The sequence below is a fragment of the Mauremys mutica genome, chromosome 15, assembly GCF_020497125.1.
Source record: "Mauremys mutica isolate MM-2020 ecotype Southern chromosome 15, ASM2049712v1, whole genome shotgun sequence".
Lineage (NCBI taxonomy): Eukaryota > Metazoa > Chordata > Testudines > Geoemydidae > Mauremys > Mauremys mutica.
The window spans coordinates 13517918-13530251 of record NC_059086.1 but is presented as its reverse complement, the minus strand read 5'-3'; the positions used below and the strand labels follow the sequence as shown (position 1 = coordinate 13530251).

The 12334-nt window shown below is 46.9% G+C and overlaps 1 long non-coding RNA gene across 1 annotated transcript; it reads left to right on the top strand.

Annotated features, from left to right (window-relative positions):
• The first annotated feature begins 5453 nt into the window (after window positions 1–5453).
• On the top strand, window positions 5454–11813 carry LOC123350223. Its single transcript, XR_006573732.1, has 3 exons — window positions 5454–5505; window positions 6478–6509; window positions 10440–11813. It is a non-coding gene; the product is annotated as an uncharacterized LOC123350223 (long non-coding RNA).
• The last annotated feature ends 521 nt before the right edge of the window (window positions 11814–12334 follow it).

The window sequence follows — 12334 nt, the reverse complement described above, 5'->3', positions numbered from 1 at the left end:
GCAGCTCATCATAGAAGCGGCATGTTTTTCGACCTGCCCCGGACCTTCCGTTTGCTTCTTTGGTTTTCTGGTAGGCTTGTCTGAGCTCCTTAACTTTCACTCTGCACTGCACGGAGTCCCTGCTGTGGCCTTTAGCCGTCATAGCCTTAGAAATTCTTTCAAATACTTTTTCATTTCGTCTTTTGGAACGCAGTTCTGTTAGCACTGAATCCTCTCCCCATATAGCGATCAGATCCATTACCTCCCGAGCGGTCCATGCTGGGGCTCTTTTTCGATTCTCAGGAGACAGCATTGTTAACTGTGCTGATGAGATGTGCGTGGTCACCTGTGATGATGAGCTCTCCACGCTGTCGAAGCAGGAAATGAATTTCAAAAGTTCGCGGGGCTTTTCCTGTCTACCTGGCCAGTGCATCCGAGTTGAGATTGCTGTCCAGAGCGGTCAGTGGTGCACTGTGGGATAGCTCCCGGAGGCCAATACCGTCGATTGCGGCCACACTAACCCTATTCCGATATGTTAATACCGATATTAGCGCTACTCCTCTCGTCGGGCAGGAGTACAGAAACCGATTTAAAGAGCCATTAAAATCGATATAAGGTGCCTCCTAGTGTGGACGGTTGTGGCGTTAAATCGGTTTTACGCTCCTAAAACCGATTTAAACGCCTAGTGTAGACCAGGCCTTGTTTCCATTCTGGGTCCTTTCTCTCGGCCTCACTGAAGGACCAGCTTGGCCACTCCAGCCTCACAGTGGAGCTCAGCTCTCCGGCTGTGGGGAGCGGGGGTCCAAAAAAGAGTCACTGTGGCTAAACAACAAAGTAAAAGAAGCAGTGAGAGGCAAAAAGTATCCTTTAAAAAGTGGAAGTGAAATCCTAGTGAGGAAAGTAGAAGGGAGCATGAACACTGGCAAATGAAGTGTAAAAATACAATTAGGAAGGCCAAAAAAGAATTTGAGGAACAGTTAGCCAAAGACTCAAAAAGTAATAGCACATTTTTTTTAAGTACATCAGAAGCAGGAAGCCTGCTAACCAACCAGTGGACCACTGGATGATCAAGGTGGTAAAGGAGCACTCAAGGATGATAAGGCCATTACGGAGAACCTAAATGAATTATTTGCATTGGTCTTCATGGCTGAGTATGTGAGGGAGATTCCCAAACCGGAGCCATTCTTTTTAGGTGACAGATCTGAGGAACTGTCCCAGATTGAGGTGTCATTAGGGGAGGTTTTGGAACAAATTGATAAATTAAACAGCAATAAATTGCCAGAACCAGATGGTATTCACTCAAGAGTTCTGAAGGAACTCAAATATGAATTTGCAGAACTACCAACTGTGGTAGTTAAATCAGCTTCTGTACCAGATGCATCCAAAGAAGTGGGCTATAGCCCACGAAAGCATATGCTCAAATAAATGTGTTAGTCTCTAAGGTACCATAAGTACTCCTGTTCTCTTTGTACCAGATGACTGGAGGATACCTAATGTGATGCCAATTTTTAAAAAGAGCTCCAGAGGTGATCCTGGCAATTACAGGCCTGTAAGCCTGACTTCAGTTCTGGGCAAACTGGCTGAAACTATAATAAAGAACAATATTGTTAGACATATAGATGAACATAATTTGTTGAAGAAGAGTCAAGATGGTTTTATTAAAGAGAAATCATGCCTCACCAATCTACTAGAATTCTTTGAGGGGGGTCAACAAGCATGTGGACCAAGGAGATCCAGTGGATATACTGTACTTAGATTTTCAAAAAGCCTTTGACAAGGTCCCTCACCAAAGGCTCTTATGCAAAGTAAGCTGCCATGCAATAAGAGGGAAGGTGCTCTAGTGGATTGGTATCTGGTTAAAAGGTAGGAAACAAAGGGTAGATATAAATGGTCAGTTCTCAGAATGGAGAGTGGTTAATAGTGATGTCCCCAGGGGTCTGTTCTGGAAGCAGTCCTATTCAACATATTCATAAATTATCTGGAAAAAGGGGTAAACAGTGAGGTGGCAAAATTTGCAGATGATACAAAATTACTAAAGATAATTCAGACCCAGGCAGACTGCGAAGAGCTACAAAAGGATCTGTCAAAACTGAGTGACTAGGCAACAAAATAGCAGATGAAATTTAATGTTGATAAATGCAAAGTAACGCACATTGGAAAGCATAATCCAAGCTATACAGATAAAATGATGGGATCTAAATTAGCTGTTACCACTCAAGAAAGAGATCTTGGAGCCATTGTGGACAGTTTTCTGAAAACATCCACTCAATGTGCAGTGGCACTCAAAAAAAAAAAAAAGGAACAGAGTGCTGGGAATAATTAAGAAAGGGATGATAATAGGACAGAAAATAATTAAGAAAGGGATGATAATAGGACAGAAAATATCATGGTGCCCATATCTTGAATACTGTGTGCAGATGTGGTCACCCCATCTCAAAAAAGATATATTGGAATTGGAAAAGTTTCAGAAAAGGGCAACAAAAATGATTAGGGGTATGAAACAGCTTCCATATGAGGAGAGATTAATAAGACTGGGACTTTTCAGCTTAGAAAAGAGATGGCTAAGGGGAGATATGACTGAGGTCTATAAAATCATGACCGGTGTAGAGAAAGTATTGTTTACTACTTCTCATAACACAAGAACTATTGGTCACCAAATGAAATTAGTAGGCAGCAGGTTTAAAACAAATAAAAGGAAGTATTTCTTCACACATCGCACAGTCAACCTGTGGAACTCCTTGCCAAAGGATGTTGTGAAGGCCAAGGCTATAATAGGGTTCAAAAAAGAACTAGATAAATTCATAGAGGAAAGGTCCATCAATGGCTATTAGCCAGGATGGGCAGGAATGGTGTCCCTAGGCTCTATTTGCCAGAATCTGGGAATGAGAGACAGGGGGTGGATCACTTTATGATTACCTGTTCTGTTCATTACCTCTGGGGCATATGGCCATTGTTGGAAGACAGGATACTGGGCTAGATGGACCTTTGGTCTGACCCAGTAGGGCCATTCTTATGTTCTTATGTTTATTCTGGAGGAAGTTTTGAAAAGGCCAGGGCAGAATGAACTTCCTGGTCGGGATGGGATCTGGGGATTAGGAGGAGACACTTTAAGGAAGGGGTATGCCAAAGCAGCATGTTCCCATCGAATTCACCGGCACCAGAGCGACTTCATTTGAAAATCACCCCCGGGGGTTTCAAAGACTGAAGGTGACCCTGTTTTACACTCAGGGTGTGTTGGGGCTGGTTGGCCACAAAGTGGCACTGAGTGACCCAGCCAGCTCCCTTGAACTGGGTCTCTTCTTTGGGGCAGGGCTGGGAGTGGCCAGGCCTGGCTGGGAGCCAACGGTCTCCAGTCCATCCAGCTGTTGTGACTAACACCCAATGTTAGCTCCATCAGCTGCAGAGGGTTTAGTGCAAGGTTCAGCACGTTCACACACAGACGTCCCCTAAAACACCCACAGATGGTTCCCTCACAGCGGCCCGTGATTTCGTTGCGGGTCTGTTCATGGGGCAGCCGTAGCGCTCCCCTGCCTGATGGCGAGAACCAGGCAGCAGGAACACCCGTGGAGATTCAGTGCACACCATATGTGTGAACAACGCGCTGTGCAGAGGGGGCTCTGAGCTGATCGCTTCTGCAGCACAGACCAGCGGGACCAACTCATTGGCTGCTCTCAGTGTCAGGGGAGTTGCTGAGTGCTGCTGGTTCACTGTCTGCTCACCACCCTGTCAGGGGGTTCTCAGGGACCTCTTCCCCACCCTTCACACACACAAACTCTGCAGGGACCCCAAAGAGAATGTCTAAGGGTTGCTCCCGGTTGCTCTTGTGCCAGCATCTGCCATTCAGGGCTCCCCCGACTCCTGCTCCCTTTCCCCTCTATTCCTTCTGCAGCCAGCCGCCCTTCTGAGGGCCACAGCACCCATACACTGGTTCCAGGGCCAGCTCTAGGCACCAGCATTCCAAGCTGATGCTTGGGGAGACAGTCTGCAAGGGGCGGCAGTCCCTGTTGTTCTGCCCCCAAGCTATGTTTAGCTGTCCGCGGCGGCTTCAGCTAAACATAGAAGCTGCCGCCGAATTGCTGCAGCCACAGAAAAGCACCTGCCGCCCTAAGGGGACAGGGACTGCCCCCGCTGCCTGTGGTGGCAATTCGGCACGCTGCTTGGGGTGGCGAAAACTGTAGAGCTGGCCCTGACTGGTTCTAAACCTGCCTGCCCCATGCTGGCCTCACTGCTACGTAGCTGGGAGCATATTCATGAGCTGCACATTGCTCCAAGAGGGATTCCAGGAAATCTACATGGTCCCGACCCAGACAGACATGATAAGGGGAGAAGCCAGCCCTGGGGGTGGGACAGAGAGTTCCCAGGTGGGAGATGAGGCAATCCATGGGGTGACCAGCTGGACACAGAGAAGGAAAGGCGCATGGGGAGACTAGAGGCAGTTTCCAGACTATGCCAGTGTCCAACCCAGCCTGGGTCCCCAGTGCAGCAACTCTGCCAATAAAACTTGTGGGGGTAATGGGGACATGACACATGGACTCTCAGTACTGGGAGCCCCCACTCCAACTTCCAGCAGGGTATGTTCCCTGCCTTCCTCCTGTGCCCCCCACCTGTAGGGCTCCTTAGCTGCCTCTCTTCAAATATTCCTTTCCTCCTTCTTCCTGCCTTATGACCAGTCTCTCTCTACAAACACTCCCACCCTGCTCTCCTCGGACATGGGAGCTGGTTAGCAGACTAGGCCAGAAGTGGGGCTCTGAGGCTGTATTTCCACAATATGCAAATACATTAAAGTCGAGCCTTAACAATGCATGTTCAGCCTTTGTGCACTGAGGAGACCTGGGCTAAAAATCCAGTTTTATTTGGGTGAAAAAAATTCAAATAAACAATTTTCTGACTAAAAATTTCTAAGTGAAACAAAACAAAAGTGTCCATTCAAAAGAAAACAAAATGAATATTTTGTTTTAAGATTTTTTTCATTGAAAATTTCATTGGATTTAATACTTTGGCCAAACATTTTGTTAAACTATTGTTCATGAAAAAAAAATCTGTTGAAAAATGACACCCAGTTCTAACTTTGTGAAAATGACCAGGTTCTCTTCTGTCCTAAAGTATCAGGAATTTTCAGTTCCTCGCCCCCCCCCCCTCCTCCCAATCATAACTCCATGCTGACCTAGTGGGGTTTTGGTTAGTTGGTTCTGTGCCATTTTGCTGAAGTAGAACAGGACGTTCAAGTCTCATCTTTATTAGATGTTCCCTCTGTAAATGGTAAAGCCACCATGTTCCCTGATTATCCAGAAGTTGGATTTGCTGCCTTTCCACTGAGTGTGAGCTGATTGGAGATGTAAGGTCCTAGTAGGAAAACAAGCCATAGGAAGAAATCTCCTCACAGCTGGACCTCTGAAAACAGACTCAGTGTCACCAAGGTGACAGAGAGAGAGCACACGGTGTCACTGATACCCCCTGTCCTTATTACTCCCCGCAGAGAACGAGCCCAGCATGACACCAGCAACTCTGCTGAAGATCAAATTCAATGTAAGAGTTTTTGTAGAGTATCAGGGTTACCAGGGTTGGGGGAGAAATGTGGGGACTGGGGGAAAATCTGTTAATTGGTGGGGGATGGACAGATCCCACTGTCTGATCAGACTGTCTGGCCAAGAGTTACAACAACAAATTGCCTGGGATCAAACTGAATTATGAGAAAGAGATCTCAGGATGCCAGGGCTCGTGCAGCTGAGTCCCTCCGGTTCCTTTGTTCCACCCTTTGCCTGTAATCCCCAGTCCTGTGTTGCCATGGCTTAGGGGACTGAGCCAAAGTGTTACCATTTCCAGTCCTTCATGGAAAGGGCACATCCCGGGGAAAGCTCCCAATGGAACGTGTTCCACCGCCTTCCCTGAGAGCTGGGTGCAAGAGTGCCTCATGGGAGCTGTAGTCCAGGTGTCTACTGCTCCTGGTCTCCTCTTTGAGCCAGGCTCTCTGATTCTCCCATGATGCACCACTTTCTCCCTTTTTGGTGACTGGAACTAATACATCGTGGGAGTCCCTGGTTGCAGTGCATCATGGGAGATGAAGCCCAGCGATCCAGCCCTCCTGCAGGGGACAATATGAGCACACTGCAACTGAACTACATGTCCCATGTGGCACCATGGTGGTATTTTGAATCAGAATATTTCTAGATTTTGCCAAAATATTTCAGTTTTGGGGAACTTCTTTTTTTAACAAAATCTTGAAATTTTCTGCTGAAAGCCGACTCTGTTTGTGACTAAATAACTCTGTCAAAAACCGTTTACTGAACATCTTCAACAGCCATGTTAAATACTCTCTTCTGGTATCCCCAGCAACTCTGCTCAGGATCAAGCTCCATTATGCTCAGTGCTGCCTATGGGGGAGCCCTGGCTGGGGGAAAGGTGGGAGCTGGGGGGGTTATAATTCGTGCCCAGCAAAGTGCCTTCCCTTAGAGGCATTTACAACCAAATGACCATGTGTAACTGTCATTCTCTCCCCAGACGCCTCCGTGAATTGGTTGAGAAGCTCCAGGGTGAGTCCCAGCTTTTAATAATGACAAAGCGTAGTGATAGAAAAGAGCGATTCGTTTGCCCATTCCAGCTCAGCAGTGACCCATGGGCTTGAAACATGGATTTACTCAGGATTCCCAGGGTTCAGATTGTGTCTGTTACCTTGGTCTCACTTCTGCTACCTCCCTCTACCCAGGAGCAGGTAGCTGACTCCCACATCTGCTGTTAGCCTTGCTAGTCAGACCCTGCCCCCTCAGACACACAGACCCACATCCAGGCAAGAGGAAAACATCCTTCCCAAACTCCACACCACAGCGATAGGGAAGAATCTCCCACAGCTTGAAAATCTATCCAGATACAGAGGGGCTTTCCCCACCAGCCTCTGCAGTCAGACAAACAACCAAATCCCCCAGGCAAGTTTGAAAACCTCCTTTGAAATATTACCCAAGTGGGAATCAGCTCTAGTGAGAAGCCCCAGCACCACTCACTGCTAACCTTGTGCCTCACTGGGAAGGAAGACAGGCAATGGGTGAAATCCTGGGAGTTTCACATTGACATCAATGAGGGAGGATTTCCCCCAATGGGTTTGCATGCAATGTAGGTGTCAGTGGGGTGTGCATGATCTCACACTGCTAACAGCAGCTGTGCGGTGGTGTACACGCCATGGGTATCATGGTAGTTGCAGGGAAAGCTGCTAACACAGAGCTTCCTTCCCCCAATTGCTTCCTCATGATAATTATTTGTCCACACTTCAGCCGATATTGGCAATGAACAATAACCTTAAATTTTTATTTCTCATCCTCTAAAGCAGTGGTCTCCAAACCTTTTTAATCGTGCACCCCTATCAGTAACAATTTTTTGAGCACGCACCCCCCGCCACACCGGAACAAAACAAAATAAAAAAAAACGAAGAAGCTTGGACTCCTGCCCAAACTGCCAAAGCAAAAAAAAAACCAAACACTCTTCCTGCCACGCACCCCCCAGGATCCTCTTGCGCCCCCCTGGGATGTGCGCACCCCACTTTGGAGACCACTGCTCTAAAGATCCATAGGAGGAGCTTTGGTCACTGAAGTTCTCTCCTAGTATTTTTTTTTTATTATGTAACTAAAATGCTCAGTAAAATCTGAGCATTTAAAGCAATGTCACAAAGGGAGGAAGTGTGTGATGCTATCATGGAAGCATAGTTGGTCTCCTCGGAGTTAAGGGTAAAGTTAGCATCCTGTTATGAGTCTGATTTTCACACACACACACACACACACACACACACACACACACATATAAATCCATTCCAGCAGATATGAAATTTGATAACCACATCTCATCACCAAGGAGATCTTGTCCTGAAAGTTTGGGTCAAAGAACTCAAGTGATCTCAGAGAGATGTCAAGTATCAGAGGGGTAGCTATGTTAGTCTGGATCTGTAAAAGCAGCAAAGAATCCTGTGGCACCTTATAGACTAACAGACGTTTTGCAGCATGAGCTTTCGTGGGTGAATACCCACTTCATCGGATGCAAGAGAGATGGAGTCTCATTCACTTTCTGCAAATTTTGCTACTATTACTTTGGCTGTTCTTATACTAACAAATGCCAATTTATCCCTTAGAGATTTTAGTAAATGATTGTAGGACAGGATATTGCTTATAAAGATATTTAAGACTCCTGTGAATTCAGAAGCTGGTTTAACTCTATCAAAATTATATATAGAGATTTCCCTTTGACCCAAGCAGTGAGCCAATATTCTGGGTCTTGTGCATAGTTACATTGAGAGGAGAAAGTGATGACAGAGTCAGGTATGTTTGTTGATGCAACCCTACTTATTTACATAACAGCTACAAAGGTCTGTTTCCCTGAACACAACGGGACCAGACAACAGGAGGCACTTTCTTTGATCCCAGCTCCAAGCCTCTTTCCAGCCAGCACTCTGCCCAAAAACTTTCTTTCCCTCTCAGCTTTCAGTATCCTGCTCCAAGTGCTCCTCTGGCTGTGTCTGGCTTTCTTATTGCTTTTGAGATATTTCTGCTGCTTCTATCACATAGCATGACTCTGCTTTTCTTATCAGACCCAAAGGAACCCTCTTGGGCCACATGGCCCTGTCCTGCCCATGCTCTTCTGCGGTCTTCTCCTTGAGTGGTAGTTTTCCATTGCTTCAGCTGAGCCACCAATTTCAGCAAGTAGTTGTGATTGCCCATAGATCTAAGACATGCTTGTTGGGAGCCATTTAATCTCTAATAGAACAATAGAATAATAAAAAGTGCTTGGAGCCATTATAAATATTGTCATTAATAACATCAATCATTAAGATATCAAACTGGACTGGAAACAACTACACTGCCTACAGCATAGATGAGTCCTTATTTCAGATAAGATAAGCCATGAAAAAGGCTAATGAAGTCCTAGGATACATCAGAGGAGGTATTTCCAGTAGAGACAGGGAAGTGTTATTACCATTCTGCAAGGCACTGGTGAGACCTCATCTGGAATGCTGGGTGCAGTTCTGGTCTTCCATGTTTAAGAAAGATTAATTCAAACTGGAACAGGTGCAGAGGAGGGCTACTAGTATGATCTGAGACATGGAGAACCCATCTTATGAGAGGAGACTCAAATAATTGGCTTGTTTAGCCTAACCAAATGAAGGCTGAGGGGGGATATGATTGCTCTCTATAAATACGTCAGAGTGACAAATACCAAGGAGGGAGAGGATTTATTTATGTTAAGTGAATGTGGGCACAAGAACCAATGGACATTAACAAGTTTAAGCTTGAAATTAGAAGAAAGTTTCTAACCATCAGAGGAGTGAAGTTCTGGAACAGCCTCCCAAGGGGAGTAGGGGGTAAAAATGTAACTGGCTTGATAAGTTTATGTGGGGGATGGTATGATGAGATGGTACAATCGTATGTAGCCATTCTGCAACTGCTAGCAGCAAATATCTCCAACGGCTGGTGATGGGACACTAGGGGCTTGGCTACACTTACAAATTTGCAGCGCTGCAGCAGGGTGTGAAAACACACCCTCTCCAGCACTGCAAATTGTGGCGCTGCAAAGCGCCAGTGTGGTCAAAGCCCCAGCGCTGGGAGCGCAGCTCCCAGCGCTGTACGTTATTCCCCACAGGGAGGTGGAGTATGGACAGTGCTGGGAGAGCTCTCTCCCAGCGCTGGCGCTTTGACTACACTTAGCGCTTCAAAGCGCTACCGCGGCAGCGCTTTGAAGTGCTAAGTGTAGCCACAGCCTAGATGAGGCAGGCTCTGGCTTACTACAGAGAATTTGTAGCCAGGTGTCTGGCTGGTGGGTCTCTCCCACATGGTCAGGGTCTAACTAATCACTATTTTTGGGGTCAGGAAGGAATTTTCCCCCAGGTCAGATTGGCAGAGACTATGGGGTGTTTTTGTCTTCCTCTGCATGGGTACCTTGCAGATTTAAACTACCGTAAATTGTGGAGTCTCTGTAACTTGAAGTCTTTAAATCATGATTTGAGGACTTCTGTAACTCAGTGAGAGGTTAGGGGGCCTGCTGTAGGAGTGGGCGGGTGAGGTTCTGTGGCCTGCAACATGAACGAGGTTAGAGTAGATGATCATATGGTCCCTTCTGACCTTAAAGTCTATGAGTCTATAATAACACCCCATCACAGGGAGACCCGGCACCAACTCAAGGGGGCTGGCTGGCATGGAGAGAGGGAGAAGGGCTCCTCTGCCCAGCTGGGAGGTGTCAGGGCAAAGCCCAGCTGTCTGGGAGCAGAAAAGGGCCAGACCAAGGCTGGGGAGGGGAAAGCTGAGCTGCCTGCCTCACAGGGGTTGATGTAGGAAGTGGGGCCATTGGTGTTTCCCAGCCTAGATGCCCATTAGAACTGCTCCTGAGGTACAGATAGCAGTGCTGTCAGATGGACATTTTCTGGCTTCATTTCTCTGGCATTAGGCTGGTTTAGCAGAAAAGTAACATTACTGTGTTTTATCTTAAAGCATCCACCACCCCAGAGAGAAGAGACATTGACATACGCGATCATCGCTCTGCAGCGGGAGACATGTCATTAATGCTCCACTGGCTGAAATGCAGGACTCATCGTTGTGCAGCTGCATCACAGAACCTCCCAAAATCACAGGCAACTGTAACCCAGGCTTTGCAGCAAGGAAGTGGGGAACCTTCTCTGGGGCCACAGCAGGACAATGCACAGCACCCCAAAGTGCTGTAGGACACTGGGATATTCTTAGGGCAAATGCAGCCTGTTTGCCTTTTGGAAAAAAGTCACTGGCTGCTGCCGGCACCAGGTCCCTCACTAACCTCCCAGGCTGCCCTGGACCCCACATCCCCCTGAAGTATGGGGCCCCCCAAAGCCCAAACATAGGTGGAGCCAGGCCCACATTCCTAACTATTGATGGCACACAGGTACCATGGGCCCATGTAACTCACCGTCTATGAAGGGAAAAAAACTATATTTTACAGTGCTTTTCAGAAATCTATTGTGACATTCTGTTCATTGGGGGAGCACCCAGTAACCCCCCACATTCCTTATCTGCATATAATCGCGATCTCACATATAAAGCATACCTTGTAAGGTATCAGGGGTATCAGGTTATGATCTGCTGAAAGTCATTTCTCTCTCCATATATGTATATCTTTAATGCATGCGAAGTTATGAGGATTGTGTTGTATGTGGTCACTAAAGCATGCTGTAAGTTGGGGAATCAACCAGATATTAGCTCCCCAGAGGCAACAGCAAGGAAAGTAACCAATGCCCAGGCAAGGTGTGAAACAACCCATCAACAGCCGTTGTCCAGCAAGGAAACTACAATGCAATGACTCACCTGCATGAGGCCACACCAGGGGGGTTGCTCAGATTTGCCTGGAGACTCAGCAATGCCCCCCAGACATTCCTGGACATGTGTTCTACAAGCACATGGACTGAGGGTATAAAACTGAACACAGCAGGCTCAGGCTTGGCTTTTCTCCTTCACTCACCTACACTGCAAGTGTAACACAGAAACCGCGGTCATTGGCTGGAAGGATCAACCCGGGGACCTTTGGAGCTTAATGCATGCGCCTCTAACTGCCTGTTGAGCAGACTCATTTAATTCTCTCTAAGTGATCTCTGTGCCACTAGACGGGACAGAACACCACACCCAGAAGGTGTGTGGGTTACACAAGCTACAAGGTCGCTGGAGACTTGAGACTCCAACTGAGGGGACAGGCCCTGATTTCAAAGGTGAAATCTGTGGACTGCAATATCTAGTGGGGGTGAGAAAAACTGCTTAATCTGGTTGCTGCCCAGTCTAACAGGGTTGAGAGTTTAGACAGTGGGCTTATATTTTATTTCTTTTGGTAACTCACTCTGACTTTTTGCCTATCATTTCATATCACTTAAAATCTATCTTTTATAGTCAATAAATTTGTTTAATTGTTTATCTTTACCAGTGAGTTTGTATGAAGTACAAATCTTTGTACGGCTGGGGTATACCCATCTTTCCATTGATGAAGTAGTGAACCAATTAATAAATCTGCACTGCTTGTCTTGATGGTATATTCCTGGGGTACAGTGCTGGGAGGATTTGGCTCTGGTGCCTTTCTCTGGGTGATTCATGAGTGGCTCTGGGAACATTCATGCAACCTAGCTGGGTATATGGGCTCCACGTGCAGTTGGCTGAGTGATCACAGCACCAGGAGGGGTTGCTGCTGGTCACTAGTGAGACTTTGTGAGAGACAACGTGCCGCCCTAGCTTTGGGCGGAATGCCGCCCCATAGAGTCTGCCGCCCCAAGCAAGAGCTTGCTTGGCTGGTGCCTGGAGCCGGCCCTGCTTATGTCTTGCATAGAGTGAAGAGGATGATATTGCTGAATATCTGACCTCCTTTGAAAGGCTAT